Source organism: Odocoileus virginianus, chromosome 33 (genome assembly GCF_023699985.2).
Source record: "Odocoileus virginianus isolate 20LAN1187 ecotype Illinois chromosome 33, Ovbor_1.2, whole genome shotgun sequence".
Classification (NCBI taxonomy): domain Eukaryota; kingdom Metazoa; phylum Chordata; class Mammalia; order Artiodactyla; family Cervidae; genus Odocoileus; species Odocoileus virginianus.
The window spans coordinates 37,764,880-37,792,759 of record NC_069706.1 but is presented as its reverse complement, the minus strand read 5'-3'; the positions used below and the strand labels follow the sequence as shown (position 1 = coordinate 37,792,759).

Here is a 27,880-nt window from a genome sequence, read left to right as displayed (position 1 = left end):
TGTTCCCTGTGATCATTTCTCATCTAGGACAGAGTCTTGTTTTGTGTGCTCTTCTCCATCAAAATAAAAATCTGTTCCCCCAACAGAACAAACGTCAGCAGTGCTTGATCAAAATGGGACCTTTTTCACTAAGCCAGCTAGAGACCAGCCCCTCTGATCAGCTCCAGACGGCTCCATCCGTCTCCAGTTCTAGAAAACTGAAAACTCCCTTGAGCCACTTTTGTACCTTTTGTTTTCAGCGGATTTATACATTTTCAAAAAATCAAGGGACAAGTTAATCCCCATCTCTCCAATCCATTGGTTGGTTCTTGAACATGATAAACTACTTGAACCACAAACACACATAGGAAACTAATGTCATTATGTTGCATATTCTTTGAATAACAGGGCTTCCCTCGTGGCTCAGATGGTAAAGAATCTGCCTGCAATGCAAGAGACCTGGGTTCCATCGCTGGGTTGGGAAGATTCCCTGGAGAAGGGCGTGGCAACCACTCCAGGATTCTTGCCTGGAGAATTCCATGGACAGAGGAGCCTCGTGGGCTACAGTCCTTGGGGTCACAAAGAGTTGGACATGATTGAACAACTAACACACACTTTCTCTGGATAAATCCACTCTTTCCAGAGTTGAATCAAAAGTTGAATTGATACAACAGGGACTTTTTTTTAAAACACTGAAACACAGACACAGAATCAGTGGGCTTTCTCAGATGGAAAAAGCTGAACAGGTTACGACCTGGTTCTCAAGCAGACTGTCCAGAAAACGTTCTAATTGGGGAAAACAGCCGTGAGGGTCTGATGCTCCCAGCACAAAGCTGCCCTGACCGCTGAACTCGTTTTTCATTCCTGTTTCTGTGACCTTGTAAGGGATTAAACAGGAGCTAAGAGCTCGGAAGTTAAAAAGGTGAGCGTTCTTCGGGGGTGGTTCAAGCATCATCCTCTGAAAAATTCCGGTTGGTGAAGTACGCTTGTCATCAGGGTGAGTGCTGAGGTCTGTGACTCAGTTGCTCTTGCACAGAACAACCTTAACCACACCTTTTCCCATTGCTTCTCCCCACGCACCCCACGCCTCTGACCACCCTGCTTCTTTATTCTTCATCCCGTGAATGCCCCACCCCTGGGCCTCAGGGAGCCTGGTCTGGGACCCGTTCACCCCTTCACTTGGCTTCCTTGTGCATAACCCCACTCTTTGCCACAGACCTCACTCGTTGTCTCAGCATCTTGACCTGCTGATCACTGGGGCAAAACCAACTGGGTCTGGTGACAAAGTCCCAGATCCCAGAAATTCAGCACAGTCCTGCCTCACCAGGGGCTGAACAAATGGGTGTACACGGAAGCCAATGATGCTTGCTCATTGACTTATTTATTTGTTGGTTCTGCCGGATCTTATTTCCTGGCGTAGGAAATGGCAGCCCGCTCCAGTCCTCTTGCCTGGAGAATCCCATGGACAGAGGAGCCTGGCGGGCTGTAGCCCGTGAGGTCGCGGAGTCGGACGCGACTGAGCACGTTAGGATCCAGTTCCCTGACTGGGGATTGGACCCAGCCCCCTACTTTGGGAACTCGGAGTCTTAGCCACTGGACCACCAGGGAAGTCCCAGGGTGCTTCTTTATCGACAGCTTGTTGAGTGCTCTTGTGTTCTCTGATTTGTCCGAGACAGCCAGGCTTCCACACCTCTGTCCATAGTTTATTCTTGAAGATAAAGCCCATCCAGAGCCTTTCTCTCCCTCTGAGTTGTAAGTCGTGTGGGAACGGGGACAGGGATTCTTCTGTAGTAGAAATTCCAGCATCTTGAACTGTGTAACCACGAGCGTCTTATAACCATTTTTGGCTGGTCAGAAATCTTCTGAGATCTAAAAAGGCTTCCTTATCTGTACCAAAACCCCAAAGAGCATATACATTAAGAAAATTACCCTTCTAAGGACATAAATGTCCAGAGTGGCACGACCGCTGTTTCTTTAAAATGAGCCCCACATCCTCAAAATTCCTGAAAGGCAACAGCCATGAACCTATTTTTGGAAAGCCTGGGATCATAGAATTTCAGACTTCCAGCAGAAGCCCATGAGTTACCCAACACCGATGTTTCAGGAAAAGGAGAAACCTCCCAGCCCTGCCTTACTGCAAGGCCACTACAGTTCAGAGCATCACAGAGACGCACCCCAGGGATAACCACCTTTGAAGGTCTTTTAGGACCAGGTAGCATTGCTGCAAATCAAGAAAACCCCACAAATAGGAAGTTGTGGCAAAAAAATACCAGAAGTGACCACTTTCTCCACCTCATAACCTTGAAATCTAGCAAGCCTGGAAGGTAACTTCTAGATGAAGTTCCAGCAGCTGCAACAGGTAACTGCTAAATGATGCAGCAAAAAAAAGCTATTAGGATGAGTTAGAAAGGCGGGCCTGAGACAATGGAATGTTTCATTGCGATTTATTTAGGGGGAAATATGACTATTAACAAGATACACATTTAGTGAGCAACCATTGAAAAATAGACACCCTACTGAATTCGATTTATTGAATACATAAAATTTTGGAATTCACAGTTAAATTTCTATTTAAATCCATACATAGAGAACATACATATACTTTTCTAAAGTTTATCTTTTTTTCCCTGATGTAATTCTTACCCTTTATCGGGTCGATAATAATTACACACTCACAACATGACTTGTCCGCTAACATTGGTTATAGCTTTGAGTGGCATGAAGGAGATTTGTCAGCAGAAATCCAGCTTAAGTGTCAGCAAGATGCTGGCTAGGAGCTTCAAATGGCAGGGCCTCTGGGTTTGGTAAAAAGTAGTTTAGGCTTTGCCAGCCGTGTGGTCTCTGTCCAAATACCCGTCTTTGCTGTGTAGTCTGAAATCAGCCAGAGATGACATGTAAGCCAGCGATACATGTACAGATGTTGAAATTTGAATTTCACATGCCACGAAAAATTTCTTTATAATTTTATTTGCTTGTTTTTGACTGTCCTGAGTCTTCATTGCTGCTTGGGCTATTCTCTAGCTGTGCCGAGCTGCTCTCTAGTGAAGTGCAGGCTTCTCATTGCAGTGGCTTCTCTTGCCGTGGAGCCTGGGTTTCAGGGCAGGCCAGCGTCAGCAGCTGTGGTGTACTGGCTTAGTTACTCAGTGGCACGTGGGATCCAGCCCGTGTCTCCTGCCTGGGTGGGCGGCTTCTAACCCAGCACGCCACCCGGGAAGCGCACATGCCACGAAAGATTCTTCTGTTTGCTTTATTCTGGGTTTCTTTTTTTTTAGGGGGGGGGGGTTGGGGTTTCCAACCACTTAAAAATGTAAAAATCATTTTTAGCTCACAGGCTGTATGGGTAGAGATCAGGTTTAGCCAACAGGCCCCATTAAACCATCTCAAGGCCACTGCAACCCCAGCAAGGGGAGTGACTGAAATTATACCTTTATGGATGAAGAAACCGGGCCTGGGGGTATTCAGTGACTACCTCTAGACAGACAGCCAGGGATGGCAGAGCGGTGAGTGGGAGACACGTGTCTGCCTCTGCGACCCGCCTCTAACGCTGCGTCAGGTCCTCTCGTGACCGTACACGCAGTGCATCGGTCCGTCGTTTCACTGCCAGGGTACGTGTGTCATTGCTGAGTGCACGCTCAGTCGCTTCAGTCGTGTCTGGCCCTGCAACCCCATGGACTGTAGCCCGCCAGGTTCCTCTGTCCATGGGATTCTCCAGGCAAGAATACTGCAGTGGGTTGCCTTTTCCTCCTCCAGGGGATCTTCCCAACCCAGGGATCGAACCCTCATCTCCTGCATTGACAGGCGGATTCTTTACCCCTATTGAGCCATGAGGGAAGCCTCAACATGACGTCATTAACTATACGAAATTCTCCTCCAAGTCCTGTGTTTTATTTCTGACACCTCTGAAGTTTTCCGTGATTGAATTCATTAACAAGCAAGCAGTGGTTTGCGGTCAGTCCGCTAAATAGCCTGCGACAGCCAATGCTTTATTTTCACGGGCCTCTGATTCAGATGACATTATCATTGTAATTATTTACTTGTTTGTTCACGTCGTACAATGTTCCTAAAAGGGTCTTAGGTAACTAAGAGCGCCATAAGCTCATAAATTAATGAAGTCATGATAAACGAGTGATGTTAAATCTTTAAATATAAGCCATAAGGCCTGGGGCAGGCTCCTGCGGGGTTATTAATTTGATTTCTTTCTCTTTCCGACACTTAAGAAAAATCATTTGCCCACGGGAAAAGCCGAAGGTGGACTTGGCAGCCTTCCAAGTCACGGCCTCAAGTTTCTGACAATGTGTTGACAGTTCCCTTCCACGAACATGTCCTCATTGCCCCCATGCTCTCCCGACTATCGCGTTATTTGAGAAATTCCAAGAAATTCCAAAAATTTACCAGACCCAACCCTGATGCTCAGGGGACTTAACAACCACAGGAGAAACCAGTTCCAGATGAATCCATCACTTGAGAAACGTCCCTGCAGGAAGAACTAAGACCCCACATGCAAGAAACGTCACTGCAGGGAGAACTAAGACCCCACATGCCTTTCGGCCAGAAAACCAAAACGTAAGACACAGCAATACTGTGACGAGTTCAATAAAGACTTTAAAAATGGTCCACATCAAAAAAGTCTTAAGAAAAAAAAAGGAATTGATTATATAGTAGAAGAAAATGTAACTGAAGAGGGGAATCGATATTTTTTTTTTTTAATTTCACTGCAACCATATTTACTTGTCTTCAGTTTTTAGAACACGGGCAGCAGTGAACTGCGGCATCAGGACCTTTGAACCTGCTTTTTCTCCTGCTCAGGACAGTCTATTCTTTACAGAACGGGTCTCATCCTGCAGGTCTTGGCTTGAGAGATATGCCCTGAGCACCTATGTAAGGCATTTTCCTTTTGTTGGTGTGTTTCACCAAGTTCTGTTCCCTTGTTACAATATAGTTACACACCTCTCTCGCGGTTTGCATTCTGACCTGTCTCTTCCTCTGGACTGGAAGCTCTACGGGGGCCACGTCTGCTTGTTTGCTCACCGCTGTTTCCCCGGCACATTGCACGGGGCCTGGCACATGGCAGATGCTCAACAGATAGACAAGGAATAAACACATGACTGAGTGAATGAATGGAGACGAGCAGGGAGGGGGGACCATGTGGGTGGGCTTCAGCCTTGCTCCCTTGCCCCAGCCCCAGACGCAGAGGTCAAGGCTTGCTCATTTCACTTGTGGGTGTTCGTGGGATTTCCTGCTTTATTCGATTATCTATTTATTTATCTATTTTTGGCCGTGCTGGGTGTTCGTTGCTGTGTGGCCTTCCTCTAGTTGTGGCAGGCGGGGCTGCCCTCTGGTTGCAGTGTGTGGGCTTCTCATTGCAGTGGCTTCCCTTGTTGCGGAACAGGGACTCTCGGGTGCGTGGGCTGCGGTAGCTGCGAACGTAGGCTGGGTAGCTGTGGCTCCCGGGCCCTGGAGCCCCGGCTCGGAGGTGTGGCACCTGGGTTTAGTTGCTCCGTGGCCCGAGGGATCTTCTCAGACCAGGGATCTAACCCAATTCCCCTGCATTGGCAGGCAGTTTCTTAACCACTGGACCACCAGGGAAGTCCTTTGTTTTGACTTCTGAAAGCAAAAATCACAAGGCAAAGAAACAAAAAGAGACGTTGGCCTTGCTAAACTAGAGAGCTCATTTCACAGAAACTGTGAAAAACGAGGTCGTCTGGGTCAACTGAGATCTGAACACAGACGTACCCTAAAGCTGTAGCCGTGAGTTTATAGTGTACTCCGACTCGGGGAGAGAGAAGCAGACCACTGTGGATGAGCAGAGGATCCAGTCTCAGACCCACACCGAGGTGGTCACCTCGTCCCTGACAAGGACACTGCTGCAGTTCAGCGGGAAATTCTGACAACTGCCTCACCATCATACTCCAAAAGTATTTTACTTGAGGTAGGTCATAGGTCATAGATCTACTCAGGACTGGAAAAACAAAAAAGAAAACACAGCACACTATCGTCAGGACTCTGGAGCATGCAAAGATTTCTTAAAGACCACCCCGAAGGGGTTTACCATGAAAAAAAATTCTGACATTAGACTTCATTAAAACTAAACCCTTCTCTTTATCAGAAGTACCATTAAGGGTGGGAACAGACAATACAGACGTGGATGAGATAGTCTCCTTGCATATGTCTGACAAAGGAGCCGTGTGTAAATATAAGTTAAGAAGAGAAAGATAAGCAATCCGATTAGAAGGTGGGCCACAGATTCGAACAGCTCACAAAAGAGAACATCAACTGCTCCATCAGTAGACAAGAGCATTTTCAGCAGGGAAAAGCAAATCACAGTCACAGTGAGACACCATTACAGATCCAGCAGAATGGCTAAGATTTTTTTTTAAAGGAAAAAAGGAAAAGAAAGACTGGCGATGCCATGCACACGTTGGCAAGCATGGGCAATGCCTGGAAGCTTGGTACGCTGCTGGTGGGCGTGTAGCGGGTAAAGCCACCGTGGCTAATCGCTCCGTGTCTGCTGAAGCTGTCGGTCCTCCCAGGCAGCTCAGTGGGAAGGACGACGTCTGCCAGTCCAGGAGACGAGGGTTCGATCCCTGGGTTGGGAAGATTCCCGTGGAGGAGGAACTGGCAAACCGCCTCCAGTGTTCTAGCCTGGGAAATTCCATGGCCAGAGGAGCCTGGCAGGCTACAGTCCATGCAGTCACAAAAGAGTCAGACAGCTGAGCACGCACACCATGAAAACTGCCTGTGAGATATTTGCCTGCTTAGCAACTGTTCATCAGAAATGTCTGCTGGGCTGCGCAGAGCAACTCAGCAATTGCCCCAAACTGAAAACACCCCATCAAGGCCAGAATGGACAAATAATGCTTGGCACATTATACAGCGGAATACTAAATAGCAATAACAATAACGTGACACAGACTTGTGGCCGAGGAGGAGGGCGGGACAGGCTGGGAGTCTGGGTTACTAGACACAAACTATCACATCCAGAATGAATGGACGGCAAGGTCCAGCTGTCCAGCACAGGGAACTATATTCAATGTCCCTGCACGTTGATGCCCTAAACCGTGATGGAAAAGAATATAGAAATGTGTGTGTGTGTGTGTGTGTGTGTGTGTGTATACACACACATATATATGTATAACAAATCACTTTGCTATACAACAAAAATTAACACAACATTGTAATTTAACTATATTTCAATTTTTAATATTAAAAAAAAAGATTGTGAAAAATAATAGCTTGGATATAACTTACAGAATTTCCCTGACTGAACGCCACCAGACACAAGCAAGGACTCAGTGTGTGGTCCCAGGTGTGAAAAACGTGAGACAGATAAAACCCATCTCTGACGACAGACTGCACGTCGGCGGTCACTCTGCGGGTCAGAGATGGACTAGGTGGAGGCCCCAGGGTTAGGGTTCTAGGAATGTGGAAGTGTTCTTAGCTTTCTGATAGGGTGATGGTTACATGCACACACAGACACACACACACATACGGTGTATGCTTGATGTTAGAACACTACATATATGTGTTAGATTGCCATTAAAAGGTGGGTTTTTTTTTAAGAGAAGGAAGAACTCATGACAGATTTTGAAGGTGAACATTACCTTCCTGCGTGATTGGATTCAGAAGTCGGCAGACAGGAAAAGGAGGGTCTCCAGGCTCTGTGGACAGTGATTCAATTGATGGAGACACGTGGGCAGGAAGTGGGCTGGCGGGGGCCGTTTGCCATTATCGGGACCTGTTGATTTTGAGGTCAAGCCAGGGTCCCTGAGGAGAAATGCCCATCGGACGGGTGGGGACTCAGGGGAGGGGCTGGGGTCACAGCTGGAGACGCGGACTCTGAAGGAGGGGCTTGAAAACATTGGAGGGAAAGAAAGCGAGCAACATGCTCACATTCAAGATTGGTCCTCAGGTGAAGTCTACAGCCAGACAGAGAGAAAACACCCAGGCCGTCTGGGGGGTGATGTTTGCAGAGGGCACCAAGATCTTGCGTAGAGATGGACTGAAATGGAGCAGAAAGGGACGTGCCCGCCACTTCCTTCTTTCTCTTTCTTTTTGTCTTTATCTTTCTTCCCTTCCACCCTCCTCCTTTCCCTCCCCCCTTCCTTCTTTCCCTCCTCACTCCTTCCGCATTGCCTTCCCAGGTTCTTTTCTCCTGCACCCCACTTACCACAGCCCTCACATCCAGGGAAAGCCATTGGAGTTTGTTTCCTAAGCACGCTCACCTCAATTTGTTCTGAATTTCTTTCATTCAAACTGAAGACACAAACATTAAACACACACACACACACAGTTCATGGATTGGGTAATACATTCACTCTTCTGTACTAACCCAGAGATGGGCTGAAAGGTCATTTCAGATAATTATCACCCTGATAATTGAGCAGATGGCAATCACCAAATCCAGCCTTCCCCGCCTGTCAGCGTCTCTGTAGCTAATTCACCTTCATGCCTGGGCAATTTATTCTAACTAGATTCCATTTCATGATTGCAACTTGTATCTTTGCTTCTCGGGGTGCCCCAGAAACTGAATTTCCAAACGGTTTGTAGCCATGAGAAGCTGTTCCTACAGAACATAGGAAAACTGGTGTGGGTCCAGAGACCTCATATCCTCTCGAGACCCCAGAAATAGACCCAATCAGGCCTTTTTTCATGGCCGCGTCTGTGTCTTTGAGCTGGGCCTCTCCCCTCTATTGTCCTTGTCCCTAAGCCTCAGAGGTCTGTCCTAAAAGCTTCTGCAGAAAAGGTGTTCAGTCTCTCCCCATGTCTTAATGAATCAAATCCAAAGCCCAGAAAAGCAACTCAATCACAGTCACAATTCCCCTTAATTTGTCATCCTGGAGACCAACCGTTTCCCTTATCTTTTTTTCTACCTTTCCCTTTTTTGTTTGGCTTTTTTAATACGAATTCTGAGGGAGTCGCCTGCTGGGGAAAATTCACCTCTCCCCAGGAAAGCAATCACCCACCATCGCAGGTGCTCCCTCTGCGAATGGGTCATTACTTTTCGGCAGGGATGTGAATAGTCCATTTACTTTGAAGAAATTAGACAGAGTGTGGAGGCAAAAACATATAATCACTTAATTTGGAGCAGATCCAGAACTGAGTATAAGCACCTTTGATTTAAAAGGAAAAAAAGCAATTAAAGGCAGTTGGCAGAAAGTTCTTTCAAGTCAATGAAGTCACTCAATCACCCCATTAAAAATGACTAGCTTTTGAAAGCTTAATTTGATCTCAAGTGAGAAGAGAGGATCGGGGCGGGGGAGCAAAGATTGGCATCCGAGAGAAGGTAAAAAACTAAAACCAAATGATAGATCATTTAGAAATTTCCATGATCTCATTGGTTTTCTTCTTGTGTTCTGTTTTCCATTCAAGGAGACAAGCCTGCTTGGTGTGGGGGGGGCATAGGGACAGCTCCCGAGACCAACAGCCAGACACTCACTCTCCCAGCCTCCCTTGCAGCTCAAGCTCAGACCGAGCGGTGCAGGAAAGAAGGGCCCCTTCCAGGGCCCGCGAGAGTGGGCTCTTGTCTAACTCTTGACAATGAATTGTCCTAGAAGACGCACGCGCTGACGAAGTAAGGCCTTTATTGGGAAGGGCCGCCTGGGCGGGAGCAAGCAGGGTATGTGAGGTTCCTGCCTGGGTTGTCTCTGGCCAGTCTTCCTGCTTGGCCCACAGTTGGTCTGACTTAGGGTCCTTACTGGTGGTGTGACCACCACTCAGCCAAGATGGATTCCAGAGTGAAGGATTCTGGGAGGTCAGTGTCTCGTCCCGCCGTTTGGCCCCTCCCAGATTCTCCCAGTTAATTTTATGAGACATATTGTAGGCTGGCATCTCATGCCTCTTTTGGGCCTCTCCCAAATTCTCCCCGTTAGTTTTCGGCAGCAACACAACATTCCTTATCAGGACCTCCTGTCGTGCGACAACTCAGGCAAGTGCTTCTCATCACGCCTGCCGAGGCGGGCAGTTTTGGTCAACAGGGCCTAACAACTGGACGTGCACCCCCCCACCCCGATCAGCACTGCCCAGTGTCCACCCCTGAGCCGGCGACCCCCGACACAAGGGCCAGGGAGCCCTCCATCCTTCTGAGTGCCCTCCCTAGGACCAGGTCTGAAGTGTGCACAGCGCATTTCCCCAGCGTGTGACCACGTGACATCTGGGACAGGGAGCATCCGTGGAAAAAGAGGAGGATGAGAGGAGGGAGGGACGGAAAACCAACAGACTAGGAACGTTTTGCTTCAGGGTGAATGAGAGCGACTGGTAGCAGAAGGGGCCTCAGGAGGAGTCCCTTCTGGGAAAAACCAGAGATTTGCTCTCAGTGGAACTCCCTCCTCTCTCCCCAAGCTGGCCCGAGCGTCTCCGCTTCGTGTCCTGATGCCCACTAAGTGCTGCCCTCTGAGTCCTCAGGCCCCTCACCTCCTCCCCCAGCCAGAGGCGAGCACTGTGCTTATAAACTGGACTACAGCTGCGTGGCGGCCCGTCGCCACAAGAGGCCAGCGCACCTCATCCAGCACCACCGGGGCAGAATGTGCTTTTTGACTCAGAACTTCGCAGCTTCCCGGAGGATGCACCCCGTAGGCTTCCTATCACATTAAAAACCCAGGAGGACCTGGGGCAGCAGTCTGTAATCAAACCCAGTAATATTTTTGCAGGAAAGTATATGAATATTCAGAGTAAGCGGGGAAAATAATGATTATAAATAGCTTCTCATCAAATCAGGTCAGGTTTTGCAGCTAAAAGAATCCTAAAAATGTCCAGTTTGCAGAACTTTTGAGTTTTGGAGTTGCATGTAAGGATTATGTGTGCTAAGTCGCTTCAGTTGTGTCCACCTCTTTGCAACCCCATGGACTGCAGCCTGCCAGGTTCCTCTGTCCATGGGGTTCTCCAAGCAAGAGTCCTGGAGTGGGCTGCCAATTCCTCTTCCCCCAATAGGGGCATAGAAGCAGGGGAAGTGAGTGAAGCAACCGGTGGTACCCAGCGGGAAGCAGTGAGGCCTGTGAGAGCAGACGTGCTGGTCCCGCCTGTGAACAGCAGCTGCCAGGCCCAGGCATGGGGTTTCCCCGCCGTTGGGGGGTGTCTGGTGATTGGAGACGGGCACGGGTTTGTCGGAAGCTGTCACTGTGGAGATGGTGCGCTGGGGGCGGCGGCTGGGGCGATGAGTAAGGTACACGCAGACGCAGCACGTCGGAGCCGAGTCCCGGGAGAGACGCAGTGGCGGCTTGTGTCTCGGTTTCTTGTTTGTGTGTATTTCCACTGCATGTGTGTAGCTGAGCCCCTCTGAGGAACACTGAGTTGAAAGGACCAAAATTCAGAGTTTTGGATTGAGCCACAGGGCATCAAGCTTTTAAAACCAACTTACAAACTTGAATAGCCTTTAACATCAAGACTCAGATACAGTACATGTTTCAATGGTGACATGATCATCTTATCAAAATCATTCAACTTTTAGAGAAGACATTTAAAATGGAAACTTTGGAAGTCAATTTACCTGAGCCCATCAGAATGCTTTATCCAAAAAGCGTACATTTGACCTGAAAGTTCCACACATAGGAACTTGTCTTGAGGTCATAAAGGGACCATCGGACATAAATGAATGTATGGTCATATTAACTGCATTACTCTTTATATTGGAGAAAATCAGAGAATAACCTCAATGACTATTGATAGAAAACTGATGAAACAAATCATGGCATAAGCATGCAAAGGAAGACCTTTCACAGGCATAAAATTATGCTGTAGTTCAATAATCATTGAAATGGAAATATGGCCATGAAAAATAGCAGTATGATATTATGTTTGTTTGAAAAAGAAAAGTGTGTATGAAAATGCATGCACCTTGAAAAACGTGCCTGAAAGCTTATTCAGCAAAATGTTATGAATGGTCATTTGAATGTTAGGATTACTTGCAATCTATTTTTTCTTTTTTTATATATATTTTGTAAGTTATTCGAAATAAACACAAATGATTATAGTAACTTACGAAAATAAAGTTACTAAAGGGTGTGTTGGTAAATTTCTCTCACCATTTCAATGAATAATTGATCTATTTTGTGGCTCAAGTTATAAATTCCCAAAGAGTGTTTTTCTTCCCTTCTTTCCACAGCTCCACACACAGCACTGCAGGTAATAAAAACTCCATTATGACTGTTGACTGACTGGGTATTTAGATGTCAAGTGCTGAAAATAGCTAAGACCCAAATTGCATAGCTGAGCCTTTGGCACTCGAACTTTCATAAGTGAAAACTAAAATCTCCAAGTCATTCCATTTTATTATAAATGAACCCTCCCCACAACTCCCCTTCAGTTGTGGAATCTTGCCAAAGTGTGGATTATGATCCCATCTCCCAGCTCATGGGAGAGTTTTTAAAACTACTTGATGGCATTATTATCCTGCAGATTGTGATGAGGGAGGCAAAAGTGAATTAGGTGTTTGGAAAAGCCACACATGGTCCTGCAAGATCTGTAAGAAAGGCACTACTTTGCATCCCCAACTTCCTCACCATTGTTTCCACTGTCTGTATCAGCCGGCTATTGCTGCGTAAGGAACACCCACAAAACTCTCAGGGACCAAAATAATGCACATGTTTGTCCATCTAGGCTGGGCTCGTCTGGAGAGGCTCTGCTTCTTCAAACTACAAGTCTGGCTGGCCCCTCCCTGCCTTCCCCCTGTAGTATTAGGCTCTATCCCGTGCCTTCTGGATTCACTTTGGTTCCAGGTTAAAGAGACAGAAGCTTTTCAGGGGAAGCCTGTCTTTTGTCAGTGACAGAAGGTCAAGAGTTCACGCCCGACCTTGCGAGCGCGCGTGCAGTGGCCTGGGTCATCCCATTGGCCGAAGCCAATGCCCAGCGTCCGGGGCAGGGAAGGCTACAGCAAGGGTGCATGGCAGGAGGCCGTGACCGTGATTCAGCTGAGCAAGCGCCTACTCCCTTGGAAGTCTTGGAAGTCTTGGCGGGGAAGGGGCACTCCCCCGTTGGGATAGGCGTGGCTTTTCTTGTCTCTTAGTCGTAGGGACACAGGGACTTCCCAGCGTGTACAGAGAGCATCCTTGGGGGCTGAGAGGAGACTCGAGTCCTCTTCCTCTCCCTGTGAGGCCACACGCAGCCACCGGTACAGCGCGAGGCAGCAGGCCCGTCCGTGGGGCTCTAATGATGGGCACTTGCCGAGGGGTGTTTCCATTTCTCTCGAATTGTCGAGTAGCAGCAGTTACCACGCCAGTAACTCCTTGCTTTAAGTCTCCAGGGAAAGAGTGTGCAGTGTCATTCTCTCAGGTCATCAAATAGGCTGGGTTCTTGGGGACTGTTCATCGGGGTGTACACAAACGCAGATTTTAGGAAAGTTGAAAAAAAGAGTGTGTGGAAGGGAACTTCTGCAGCCTTTAGTGACCAACCATCAGTGCTTCGGTGGTAAAGAACTCGCCTGCCAATGCAGGAGACACAAGAGACGTGGATTCGACGTCAGGACGTCAGGGTCAGGAAGATCCCCTGGAGAAGGGAATGGCAGCCGACTCCAGTACTCTTGCCTGGGAGATCCCGTGGACAGAGGAGCCTGGCAGACTATAGTCCGCAGGGTCGCACAGAGTCGGGCACGACTTTGCACACACAACATCAAGGCGGCTTTCTGCCTTTTCCTTCCAAGTCTGCACACCAGCTGGCAGTCATGTGTCCACTGTTTCCCAAAGGCGGGGGAGCACACAGAGCTCCCCCAGGGCTTAAACGTGGCCAGGTGAGAGGGAGAGAGGGAAGTTATAAGAAATAATACAAAGCAGGGGAAAAGAGAACCTAGAGTCTCTGAGGGAGGCTTGAAAATAGGGCGGTTCAGGGCAGGGTCCTCAGACCCCCGGCCTGAACATCACCAGAGGTTCTCAGGCCCCTCCCCAGACCTGCTGAATCAGTAACCCTGGGGATGGGACGCTCTGTGAATGTTTTTAAAGGCCCCCCCACCCCGCCGGGACATTTCCGGGGCCACGGGTGGTGGATGCGCTGGGGGGAGGGAACAGCATAAGCAGAGATGGGCGGGCACTGTGTGACTGGGGAGCGCTGGAGTGCTGGGCGTGTCATCACAAAGGGATGGCCGTGTAGCTGAAAGAACAGACGTGTGTCCGCTCCCTGTTCCGGCAGCCAGAAGCCCAAGATCGAGGTGTGGGCAGGGTGGGCTCCTTCCGAGGCTGCCGGGGGAATCTGTTCCATGAGGTCTGGAGGTGCCCCAGCACTCAGGGCCTGTCTGGGAAGAATAGGAGCACAGGAGTGACAGTGTGAGGGAGCCAGCCTCCTCTTGGTGGTGAGTGGGGCTGGAAGCGCTGAGTCCTGGCCACATCATTTGCGTCATGAAGGCCAGGACGGTTCCTCGACTTTCCCAATGCCTGGACCAATACATCTCCTTTTTGTTGAAGTCATTTTGGGGTTTTTTGTGGGTTTTTTTTTTTATATTTTTTGTTGTTGTTTAGTCACTAAGTCGTGACCAAGTCTTTGCAACCCCATGGACTGCAGCCCACCAGGCTCCTCTGTCCTTGGGGTGTTCCAGACCGGAATACTGGAGTGGGTTGCCATTTCCTCCTCCAGGGGATCTTCCCAGCCCAGGGATCGAACCAGTGACTCCTGCATTGGCAGGTGGATTTGTAACTGCCAGACAGCCAGGGAAGTCCCAATCCTAGCTATTTTAGCCATTTGAATTTGTCAAATTGAATTTCTGCTTCATGTGATGGAAAGCTGTACCTCTAAGGATTGAGATCCAGGACTGAGATCAAACAACCAAATCACCCTCTGACTTAAGTTATATTGTATACAATACATCAATATTAATTTACATCATTTTGTAGTATCCACTATGGACTCCACTTGGAAGAGAACACGAGCCATCAGACAGTATTCTTTATGTTCCTGTTATGTCTTTATTGAATTGCAGCGTTAATTCTGTTAAGCGTGATTGCCAGCATCCTGAACAGAAGCTGCTGAGTGATGGCTCAGGTCTTAGGTTCATGCATCTCTGTTCACTGAGTGTCCAGAGCAGCCCTCTGACCTTAGCAACAAGACAGCAGAAAGGGCAGGAGACACCTCCGGCAGTTCACCTGCTGCAGGAAGTAAATTCTCTCTTGCTTCCTGAATTTCAAGGTGATTTTTCTCCAGACCTTCTATTTTTGTGAGAGAGTCTCAGGGAGTGAGTGTGCACCCGCGGCCCTTGTTCCTGGCACAGCCTCAAGGTAAGGGGGCCAAGGTGTCAGAGTGCCGCATCTCCAGGGGATCAGCCACAGTCCATAGACGACAGACAAGCCAGAATTAAACTCATCCCGACACATGCAAGGCTTCACAGATAAGTAAAAATTACTTCTGGCCTTTTGACATCTTAGACTCTTTATATTCTTGGTTTATTTAGATGAGAATGTTGTCGTTGTTCAGTCGCTCAGTCGTGTCCAGCTGTTTGCGACCCAGTGAACTGCAGCACGCCAGGCTCCCCCGCCCTCCACCATCTCCCAGAGTTTGCTCAAACTCATGTCCATTGAGTCGGTGAAACCATCCAACCATCTCATCCTCTGCTGTCCTCTTTTCCTCCTGCCCTCAATCTTTCCCAGCATCAGGGTCTTTTCCAATGGGTCGGCTCTTTGCATCAGGTGGCCAAAGTATTGAAGCTTCAGCATCAGTCCTTCCAGGGAGTATTCAGGGTTGATTTCCTTTAGGATTGACTGGCGGAACAGAATAGATGCCATCAAAAAATAAAGCTGAGACTCTCAGAGCTTAGACAAAATGTACAAAGCCGAGTCTGCTAGTGCAGACAAAGGGGCGCGTGTCCCAGTGGGAAAGCACTGAGCAGAAACACAGGGTTTAGATTCCCGACAGGGGACCCTAGCGGTCATGCTGATCACAAGACTGACAACGGCTGCTGCGCACAGAACAAGGCCAGAGGTATGTGCACAGCGGGTCAGCACTAGTCCTGTCGTTCCCTGGTCTGGAAAACATCTTCACCCCAGAATGAAGGGGTCGGGGGTTAGTGGGAGTCAGGGGTCAGTCCTTGTGCACGGTCCTCTGTCAGCGGTAGTGGCCAGGGGCCAGCTGGATGATCTGGCCAAGCAGTGCCCGGGAGTGGAAGTGTTTCACATACAGCAGCCGTTCACTTGGTCCACGTTTATTGATCCTCTGCTCTGGATCGCTTCATTCTGATCTTAGCTCAAACATGGGCGCATTAGAGAGGCTTTCTCCATCGTCCTGTCCTAAGGTCACACCCCCAGCTCCCCGCCCACCATCCGATGTGCTCACCCAGCGGCTCCGCCACCCCCAGCTGCAGCCGTGGCACGTGGGTCTGTCTTGCTTCCGCCTGTGTGTTCACTCCTCAGAAATTAAGTACCCCATGCCTGTTTCCCAGAGGGAAGCGGCGCCTCAGGTGCTGGACAAAACCAGAGCTTCCAGAACAGACGCGGTGTGATCAAACAAAGCCAGAGGCTCTGTGTTTTAATAAAATATCTTTTAAAACCCTGTATTATAAAGCAGAGGGAAATGAGGACTCTTGTCACTTGTATCCTGCTTTGGAAGGCAGACAATCAGCATCTGTAAACATTTTGTAAGATTTTTTTGATATGCACCATTTTCTAAAATTATTTTATTTATTTGTCTTTTGGCCATGCTAGGTCTTTACTGTTGCACACAGGCCTTCTCTAGCTGTGGCCCGCAGGGGCTGCTTTGGGTGGTGGTTGCAGAGGCTCCTCTTGTCTCGGGGCGCAGGCTCCAGAGCATTCAGACTTCAGGAGTTGCAGCACACGGGCTCGATAATTGTGGCTCACAGGCTCAGTTGCTCCACGGCACGTGGGATCTTTCCAGACCAGGGATCGAACCCCTGAACTGGCCAGGCAGATTCTTATCCACTGTGCCACCAGGAAAAGCCCAACATGAACCGTTTTTAAGGTCTTTATTGAATTTATGACAATATTGTGTCTGTCCTGTTTTGGTTTTCTGGCCACCAGGCCTGTGGGAGCTTAGCTCCCAGGCCAGGAGTTGAGCTCTCACCCCCTGCAGCAGAAGGGCAGAGTCTTAACCTCTGGACCACCAGGGAAGTCCCTGTAAACATCTTAAATTCTCACTCCCCCAGTCTGAGAGTTCTGACTCTCTAGACCCACCCCCCAACCCCTTTGTGTATAAACCGCGCCTGGAATGACTTTGTGAAAAGCTGAAAACGGATCTCAAGCCCCATCAGCCACGTGCGTCCCCGGGGCCCCTTTGGAGCCCAGAGCGGGCGTCCAGTGCCCCCGGCCCACGACCTCTTTACTTTCCTCTGTCACAGCCTTTGTCGTGGCCACGTGCTGACGCATAGCCAAGGCCAGACCGTCCAGTCAGCAGCCATGACCTGTTCCCACACCTCACAATCCCAGAGAGGGATGTCCTTGACCTGCCCTGGTCTGAGGGTCTGCAGTCCCCACCCCGACCAGGGAGTGTCCAGTCTCAGCCCTGCAGGCTGGAAAGCCTGAGCCAACAGTGTCAGTGTCAGCTCGGCCGGGCCCCAGTGTTTAGGGGAACATTGGTGATGGAAGGACCCTTAAGAGCCTTCCATCTTTGGAAGGCTTTGAAAAAAAAAAAGAATTATTTATTTATTTCGCTGAGCTGAGTCTTAATTGTGGCCTGTGGGATCTAGTTCCCTGACCAGTGATGGAACCCTGAATTTGGGAGAGTGGAGTCTTAGCCCCTGGACCACCAGGGAAGCCCCCATAACACCTGCGTGACCACTTTCTCCTGCAAAGCTGAGCTGCTCTGGAGCCAGGCTGACTGCAGCCTCCGAGACACAGGCCCACTGCACGACGCGGCTTGGACCCTTCCCACTGCTCAGAGCTCAGGTCGCCCACTCCCCTCACATGGGAAGATCAGGCAGAACTCCCCCTCCGCCCAGGCTTCTGTGGGCCAGGCGTTGGGCTTCAGCAAAAGCTCGGTAGCAAGCTAATAGCAGCTTTTCACAAATCATGTTATCTAGTAGCTACATCAAAACCACAAGCCCCAAACCCCAAAGGGTACCTCCTGCTGAGGGCTGCCTCCCTGCAGAGCCCGCCGGCTCCAATTAGGCAAGATGCTTATGCCTGTTCTGCGTGCAGTATCTAGAGAGGCCGCCCGGGCGCTGGGCCCCCGGGATAACCTGATCAGTGGTAGCAAACAGCAGGCGTCTCACCCTCCAGCTCCCTGCATGCGGCTCCCAGAGTGTGGAGGGCTAGCTGCTAATTCAGAGTTCACCAGCTTCAACATCCATCTCATCCCAAAACAGCCCCCCAAGTGATGCACAAAATACACCCCACGGTACATTTACCCCTCCCTCCACCATGCCTGGCGTCCCCTCCCCCACAGCACCAGGTAAGATGGGCATTTAGGTACCCGTATCCACAGGCTCAGCGGTGAAGCATCTGCTTCCACCGTGAAGAAGATACGGATTCAGTTCCCGGATGGGGAAGATCTCCTGGAGGAGGAAATGGCAACTCACTCCGGGATTCGTGCCTGGAGAACCCCATGGACAGAGGAGCCTGGCGGGCTGCATTCCATGGGTCGCACAGAGTCGGACACAGCTTAGTAGTGACTAAACCAGCACCACATCCAACAGGGAAATCAGAGTCCGAGGTCCTTCCTCCCAGCGTGTTCAGACAGCCCTCTGGACCCTCAGTCCGCCTCTGGGACAGGGCGTCTTAACCACTGGAGCACAGGGAGATCCCTGTGGGCAGGTCACCTGATGCTGGGAGCTTCCGTTTTCTTGTCTGTCTGCTCGGTAAAGCAGAGGTGACCCTTCCCAGGGCTGCTGTGAGGCTGGGATGATGTCACCGATGGAAAGTGCAGCCAGCAAGGACCTGGTGCGTTACTTGGGAATTCCCTGGTGGTCCAGTGGTTAGGACTCTGCACTCCCTTTGCCAAAGGCCTAGGTTCGATCCCTGGTCAGGGAACCAAAGATCCCACCAGCTGTACAGTGCAGCCCAAAAAAAAAAAAAAAAGGACCTGATACATTGCTGTCTCTCAATATATTATTTGCCTCCTTATCGGTTTAATGAAATTTCTATATCTAAACCTCCCCATTTTGCATGAAGTCTCACTGTTCTTGCTATTTCTCTGATTGGAAATTAAATTTCTAATGCACATCTCAAAAAATAACTCTTGCCTGCCCTTGGTTGCAAATATTTTCTTCCTCTGCATTCTTCTACAAGCTTTGTAGCATGAGCTTTCATGTTTAGGTCTTTGTTTCTTTGGCTGCACTGGGTCTTCGTTGCAGACTGGGTCTGCGTGCAGGCTTTGGTTGCGGCGACCAGGGCTACTCTTGGTTGCAGTGCTGGGGATTCTCATAGTGACAGCTTCTCTAGTTGCAGAGCACGGACTCTGAGACGCATGGGCTTCAGGGGTTGTGGCACACAGGGCGTAGTTGCTCAGAGACATAGTTTATCTTCCCAGACCAGGGATCGAACCCGTGTCCCCTGCATTGGCAGGCAGACTCTTACCCACTGTACCACCAGGGGAAGTCCCAGGTCTGTGTTCCTTTTTCAGTTAATATTATGTATGCTATGGTGTTCCTGGCGAGCTACAGTCCCTGGGGCCACAAAAGAGTCAGATACAACTTAGCGACTAAACAGCAGCGATCTTATATACAGTAGTGTGTTATATGTTAATCCCAACCTCCTAATTTATCCTTCCCCTTCAGGACCAGACGTTTGTCTTTGTGTCTATAGGCCCGTCTAGCACTATTTGTTGAAGAGAATATTCCCCATTGCTGATTTGCTTTGGCATCTTTGTCACAAATTAATCATATATGTATGGCTCTGTTCCTGGGCTCTCTATTCCATCACACTCCAACAGAAATAGAACCCAAGCTATAAACGTAAGTAACGGGTATAATTTTAAATTTTCTAGTAACCACATATTAAAAGGCAGGCAGCTATTGGACTGCTATATTAATAACACATAATTTAGTCAACCAGGACCCATATGTACTGTTTTATGAATGAATCCAGCCTGGCAAACACAGCGATGGGGTGTCATGAAATATGTATCAAGAGAAATAAAACAGGTTCAATTGGTCCATAGGCTGGAGCCTCAGCTGAAAGCCGAGCCCACGAGTTGTGACTTTCAGTGCGATGTTATGTGAAGCGTTAGTGTTAGTCGCTCAGTTGTTCCAACTCTTTGTGACCCCATGGACTGTAGCCCACCAGGCTCCTCTATCCATGGGATTTCCCAGGCAAGGATACCCTTCTCCAGGCGAAGCTATGTAATCAGTGCTAAACACTTCCTCCCAGCCTGGCTCGGTAGAGCAAAGAGCAGGATGCTAGATCCGTAATCAATACCATGAGTAATATGAAGTTTATTTAACTCTAAGAGGCAAGAAATTGTTAAAGTCTGAAATAAATCTTAAAATAAATGTTAGTTAAAACTAACCTATGATATCCTGTGCCAGCCTCATGGATTAAGTTTCTGGAAGCAATCGGATAAGACTTACTGGTTAAAAAAACAAAGATTTAAGGGAGACGTAACATTAGGAGGACAAAGGTCGTGAATAAGCATGTCTTTAGAATTATTGATTAGTTAAGAAAAAATAAACAACAGAGACGTAACAAACTGCTGGACTAAGCATCACTTTCCCGACTCCAACTCCCATAAAAACGGCAGAAAATGTAATTTTAATGAGAGTAAATACACAATAGTACTAGACTGTAGAACTTTTTTTAATTTTATTGAAGTATAGTTGATTTTACAGTGTTCTGTTGATTTCTACTATACAGGAAGATGATTCCGTTATGCATATGTATACATTCTTTTCTATATTCTTTTCCACTGTGGTTTTTTGAAACAGCTATGTGTGTCTTTACTGGGCTGCCTGAGGTCCTAGCTGCGGCACCCAGGGTTTTCTCTGCATCAGATGGGCTCTTGCATTGTGGCACGTGGACTCCAGTGGGCGGGCTCTGGAGCTCACGGGCTCGGCTGCTCTGGCACCCAGGCTTAGCTGCTCCATGCGATGTGGGATCTTAGTTCCCGGCCAGGGATCGAACCCTGGCCGCCTGCATTGCAAGGCAGATTCTCAACCACCGGACCTCCGGGGAAGTCTCTCCTTTATGGTTTATCGTGGGATATCGAATCTAGTTCCCTGTACTACACAGCAGGACCTTACTTTTCATCCATTCTCTATGTAATAGTTCACACCTGCTAACCCCAACCTCCCTGTCCTACCCTCTCCAACTAGAAGAGTTTTTGAAGATTAGAAAGCACACAGAACATGATCTATGGAGGGAGAAAAGACAACAAAAGCAATAGCCCATAAGCAACAGGAAAGCTGGCGATGTCGTTGAAGGATGTTTCAAGCCCACAGCAGAGCTGGGATGAGAACCCAGGGCTTCTGGCTCCGCCCACGGACTTCTCCCTCACATTCCCTCTCTCTGCCAAATGTTTGCCGAAGTAAGTTAGTATTTTAAAAGTGATCTCAAGTTACAGTACTTTGGCCACCTGATGTGGATAGCCAACTCATTAGACAAGACCCTGATGCTGGCAAAGATTGAGGGCAGGAGGAGAAGGGGGCCACAGAAGAGGAGATGGTTGGACGGCATCATCCCCTCGATGGACTTGAGTTTGAGCAAACTCCGAGAGATAGTGAAGGAAGGGAAGCCTGGTGTGCTGCAGTCCATGGGATTGCAAAGAGTCAGACACGACTGAGCAACTGGACAACGAGTTACACAGCTTACAACACGCGGGAAGCTCAGCTCGCTGCTCTGTGATGACGTGGAGGGACTGGACCTGGGAGCTGGGGAGCGTGGGCCGGGAGGTCCAAGAGGGAGGGCTGGCTCTGTGCACAGCGGTGGAGAGCCAGTACACTCCAGTAAGGAAAACTTTCAGTAAAAGAAGAAGAAAAAAAGAAAAATCCCCCCATTAAAGAGCATCGCATAAACAAGATCCTACTGTGTAGAGCAAAGAACTATATTCAGTGTCCTGTAATAAACCGTAACGGAAAAGAAGAAAATAAATAAATAACAATAAAAAATAAATAAAATTACAATGGAAACAAAGCATCCCAGTTCATTACAGCAAATATCATTTCTTTTACTTTATCCCATATTCAAGTACATTTTACATATGCTTCTTTGTGAGAGGAGTAGGCCTGCAAGGTTTTGTCCTGTTCTGCATCTAACCTTATATAACATATTTGCCATCTTGTCACTGAATCTTCACAGCTATTGTTTTTAACATCTACATAATATACGTTGATTATGATTTATTTTCTTTGTTCCTTCTTTTTGACCATTTGGGTTGTTTCCAATTTGTGCTATTATAAATAATGCTGTAATTGACATCTTTATTTCCTTGGCTGAATTTAAATCTGTTTTCATGAATTAAAAGCAGCTGAATTGACTTCTGCTTCATTCCTTTTTGAACAGAAATGGAATGTCCTGGTTTCATAACAAGGAAGAGTCTAAATTTAGGTTTACAGATCAGGCTGCATGACAAGCCGCAATCGCGGCAGAGCCCCTGAAGCGTCTCAGTGTCTGTTCAGCGCGCCTGTTCCTCTAAAGCATCTCAGTGTCTGTTCAGCGCGCCTGTTCCTCTTTGGGAATGCAGCGAGCCCTTGTTGCTGTGGCTCACAAAGAATCTCAAGATGGAAAACTTCGCCCTTGACAGGACTAATTCTGTCTTCAACAGTGTGACTTCCAGGTGCGTTGCTGTCTCCAGCTCTCTCTGCACTTGACCAAGGTTAAGGTCAACTATGAATGCATAATTCTCAAGTCATTTAAAATACTTGGTAACACTGACAGGGTTTCTGTTTTTTCAAAAAGTATTCTGTGGCTCCAGAAAAGTAGTGTATAGTGATATCACGGCAGAAATGGGGTCCATGATTTTTTTTAAAAAAAATCATTCGAGGTCTTAGAAATTTTGAATATGATACTGAAAATTTTAAACTCAACAAATCAAATGAGTAGGAGATTGAGAGAACTAAAAATGGATTATCTCCTGACTTCCCTGGAGGTCCAGTGGTAAAACACCGTGCTTCCACGTTGAGGGGACACAGATTCGATCCCTGGTCAGCGGACTAAGATCCCACATGCTGTGCGAGGCCAAAAAAAAATTATGGAAAAAAACTAAAAATGATTACTTCCTGAATAATTGAACCATTCCAAAGCCATCTAACGTGAATTTCATAAGTAGAGAATGAACAAACGGAGGAGAGGAAAAAAATTAATAATAAAATTGTCCAGACTTAAAAGACACAAGTATTGGGGTTGAATAGGTTCACCATAAGTTGATTAGAATGCATGAAACAGAGAAGCAAAACCATGGAGTGAAGAGAAAGTCTAATCTAAAAAATTACAAAGCAGGCAGGAGAAAGGGGAGAAAACAGATTGCCCACAGAGGACCAGGAATAAGGTCCTGCCCTCTCATTGGCAACAGTGGATGCGCGAAGATGAAGGAGCGGCAACCTGAATAGCCTGAGGATAAAATTACCCAGAATCCAGCATTTCAGACTCAGTCCAAAAGCAGGACTTAAGTGTGAGATCAAAATCAAGACACTTCCAGACATACTAGAACTGAAAGTATTGACCATCCATAAATCTCTTTTGAACATATTTGTTAAGGATTTGCTCTGCTAAAACAAGCAGAAATAATGAATTTAAGAAGGCAGGCAGCACAAGATGCAAGTAACTATATGAGAAAAAATAAAATCACTCCAACAGTCATGTCATGAGCTCCACATGTAGACGACTGAGAGATGACGGGATAAAAAACTACGTCTGACAATTCAGGAGGCTTCGTATTTTTAAATGTGTCACCGAAAACTTTAAGCTGAAAGCACACCAAAAGAATCCCACCTGGGAAAGGTGTGTTAGCAAGAAAAGGAGGAGGCTGATAGGAAATGAGAGGAGTAAAATTATGTGAAAGGTCTTGTCTTACTGAAGAGAAAATAAAAACTCTGATTAACTCTGGACATGTTTTAAATTTAAGAACAGTTATTGGAAAAATAGAATTATATGTATAACTTCTTAATTTCAAACCACTGGAGGAAAAATAATAAAACATGATATGGTCAGTCTTCAAAAGACAGGAAATAAAATAGGATGGGGAGAATGTATTAATATTAAAACATATTGGTACTAGCAGCAAGTAAAAACCTGTTAAGTTCTCCTATTAAAGAGAAAAAACTGTTTAGAACATATCAGATAGTAGCCGGCTACATGTATTTAAGACAAATGACCTGAGACAAATGACAGAAGTTTGCAATTAAAGAGATAACAAAAAGATGGCTTCTAATCAACCTTAAGAAAACAGGTAATTACTATGCATTTTAAGATATATGTGGAGTAAGATGGAAATTTTACTTTAAGTTAATTCATAACATAATTTTAATAATAAGTTAATTCATAACATAACTTTAAAACCTGCTCAAGTTAGTCCAAAATTAAAAAGGAAGACCAAAACTCAGTGAGACCAAAAATTATCCATCATCTCAAGAATTTTAAAAAGTAAGCTGCAAAATAAACTAAAATGAGACAAGAAGGAAATATTAAACAGCAGAAATTAATTTTTAAAAAATATACAACAGGGAGTATGAAAAAGCCAAAAGTCCTATCTTTGAAAAGATAAAATCAGTAGAGTAAGATCAGTGGTTCTCTGGCAAGAAAAAGAGAATGAATAAACATTAAGGATGAATAAGATAACGTTTCTACAGATATCTAGACAGTAAAAATAAGAGCAAATTTGCTAATGGGAGCAACGTTATACACTTGAGAATTTAGGCGACGTTTACAAATACATAGAAAAACACCACGACTCACCAAAACTAAGACAAGAAGAAACAGAAAATCGGCATCGTTTTATAACTATTAAACGCAGGCTTCCAGCCCAGCGCGGGTCCAAACCAGAAGGGAGATCTAATGCTCAGACAGGCTTGGAGTTTTGATAATATCTCAAGTCAGACATGTTGATTTGAGATTGTTTTTGCTTCTAAACTGACCTGGGAATGCGTGTCCTGTAAGAATGAACCCAAAACTCGTGGGCTAGCCAAATTTTTACTGGGAGGCCAAGGAAAGCTACTAAAACAGCAAAAAAATGTTAAAGATTTGTTTTAAATTTTGTCCAGAATCATGCTTTCCTCATCACCCTGGGTATAGATGGCCCCTACTAATTTCAAGATTTTAAAAATATTTTCCAAAGTTATTGGCATATAATTGACATACAGCGTTGTATACGTTTTATGTAATTTTTACTCATTTGTTTATCTGACTGCGCTGGCTCGTCTTTGCTGCGTGCTCTCCTCTCTAGTCGCAGAGGGTGGAGGCCCCTCTCTAGCTGCAGAGGGTAGGGGCTCCTCTCTGGTTGCGGAGCGCAAGCGTCTCCCTGCAGCAGCTCCCTTTGTTGCGGGGCACCGGCTCTGGGCGCTCGGGCTTCCATAGTTGCAAGCGCAGGCTCAGAAGTTGTGGTGCCCGGACTTCGTCGCCCCGCGGCGTGTGGGTTCTTCCCAGACCAGGGGTAGAACCCGTGTCTCCTGCATTGGCGTGCATGCTTCGTCGCTCAGTCCTATCCAGCCCTTCGCGACCCTTTGGACCCCAGCCCGCCAGGCTCCTCTGTCCGTGAGATTTTTCAGGCAAGAGTACTGCAGCGAGTTACCATTTCCTAATCCAGAGGATCTTCCCGACCTGAGGACTCAACCCATGTCTCTTGAGTCTCCTGTATTGACAGGTGGTTTCTTTACCACTGTGCTAGCTGGGGAGCCCAGTTTTTATGACAGTACCATACTGTGTGACTACTACAGATTTATTGTAAAGTTTTAAATCAGTAAAGTACGATGCTCGGAATTTCGTGGCAGTCTGGTAGTTAGGACGCTGCACTTTTGCTGCTGAAGTCCTGGGTCCAGCCCCTGCTCAGGGAACTAAGATCCTGAAAGTCTCAAGGTGTAGCCCAAAAACAACCAAGTGTGATGCCTCAAGCTTTGTTTTTTCTCAAGATTGTTTCAGCTGTTAGGGATCTTTCATGGTTCCACATGAATTTTAGGGTTGGTTTGTTTTTTTTTTCCTTGTTTATGGAACCTAGTTAAAGGGCTCTTTCAGAATCTACACTCTGACTGACTTTGGAGGACTTACCTCCAGGGGTTCCCAGACCACAGCCAAGAGGGGCGGGAGCCAGTTCACGGGCCACTTCAGGGTCCACAGCCAGGACCGCGGTCTGTACGCCTGACACCTGAGCCACGGGCGGGCCTGGCTCCAGCTCCCTTGGCATATGGTGCCAATGCCAGGGCCACGCCATACGGGGCTGAGGCCAAGTCCTCGGGGGTACAGAGCTGTTTCTGGCTCTGTAGCTGGGACCGTGGTCAGCAGATCCATTGCCAGCTACGAGCCTTCCCTCTCAAAATCCTCTCCTCCATCTAGGACTGCGCTGAGTTTTTACAACCTCATACCTGGATCCCAGAGCTCCTGCGGGAGCACTTTTGCAGGTGGCAAAAAAAAGTGAAAGTGTCAGTTGCTCAGTCATGTCGGACTCTGTGACCCCACGGACTCCAGCCTGCCAGGCTCCTCTATCCATGGGATTCTCCAGGCAAGAATACTGGAGTGGGTTCCCATTTCTTTCTCCAGGGGATCTTCCTGACCCAGATATCAAACCCAGGTCTCCTATGTTAGCAGGCAGATACTTAATACCGAGCCATCAGAAAAGTCAGCCAAGTCTTCTGACTATTCCCCAAAATCAGAAACCTACATTCTTATTTTCCCTGATTTCTGTACATTGCCAACAAAATAAAAATAATTTTTTGAGACTTCCCTAGCACTCCAGTGGTGAAGACAGATTCAGTGGCGTGCAGATTCGATCCCTGGTTGCCTCTGGGCCAAAATAAAAAAAAAAAAAAAAATGAAACAGAAGCAGTATTCTAATAAACTCAGTAAAGACTTTTTAAAAATGATCCCCATCAAAAAAAAATCTTTGAAAAAAGTTTTTTAAACCTACGATGAGCCAAGTGAAACTAATGTATGCCCCTGATTCCAAACAGACATGAAACCTCTGATTTATGGCGAGGTCTAATCAGAGATAAATCACAGGGTGGTTAAGTTTCCAGGCCAGAACTTTGGATCCAGCAGAGAAGGGGAGGTGGGGCTGGAAACATGAGAGGCACAGTCATCTCTTTGCCATGGAAACCCCACGGGAGAAGGTTGTTTTTTTTTCCCCTGTATTAAGAGATCAATGGGAGATTAATAATAATCCTCTACATTGGTAGAGCACTTCAGACTCGAGTGCTTGCTCATCCCTAATCTCATCTGATCCCTGTAACGGCCCACGAGCTCGCCGAGAACACCCGCCGCCCTCTGACCCGATGAAAGGGAGGTCAACGCTCACACGGGCACACTCAGAGAAAGAGGAGACACAGAAAGGAGGCAGCAGGACCTAGATCTCAGCGGAAAGGCTCAGGATTAAGTTCGTTCCCCCCGACTTTTCATCTGCATCCTTTTATCCTGTGTCTGTCTGACAGGCCGTCCTGGTCCGAGGTTGCAGGAGGTGGATGGAGTGTTCATACAGGGCAGGAGGGGCTCGGCAGGGGCGGGGTCAGGACTCAGCAGCATCAGAGAACGCATCTGGCCAGATTTGCAAGGAAAACAGCACCGACGGGCCAAGGACCGGGACCACACCGATCGCCACCATCTCTCCCCACGCCTCTCACCGCCCTTCTGCTTTATTCCGCATCCCGTAACCCCCCAGCCCCTTGCCGTGGGGAAGGGAGGCTTGACATTTGTCTTCCATCTCCTCACTTGGCTGCTTTGCTAGTAACTCCTCTCTATGCTGTGGACCTGGGTGTCTAAGCAGTTTGACCTGCTGTGAGTGGGCAAAACAAATCCAGCTCAGTAGCGCTGACACTTGCTGCAATGTGGACGGACCTTGAGGACACTCTGCTAAGTGAGCTGTCAGTCAGAGAAGACAAATCCGTGTGATTCTGTTACAGGATAGA

General features: G+C 47.6%; 1 protein-coding gene across 2 annotated transcripts in view; it reads left to right on the top strand.

Moving 5' to 3' along the window:
• The window catches only part of FOXK1 (forkhead box K1), a 211,597-nt gene that overhangs the window by 69,206 nt on the left and 114,511 nt on the right, over window positions 1–27,880 (top strand). The window contains exon 1 of one of the 2 annotated variants that reach the window (XM_070460497.1): window positions 22,522–22,608. The exons of the other annotated variant lie outside the window; for it this stretch is intronic. The gene's annotated coding sequence lies outside the window, so the exon portion shown is untranslated. Of the gene's footprint in view, window positions 1–22,521; window positions 22,609–27,880 lie in introns of those variants that run through there. 2 annotated transcript variants of the gene reach the window in all.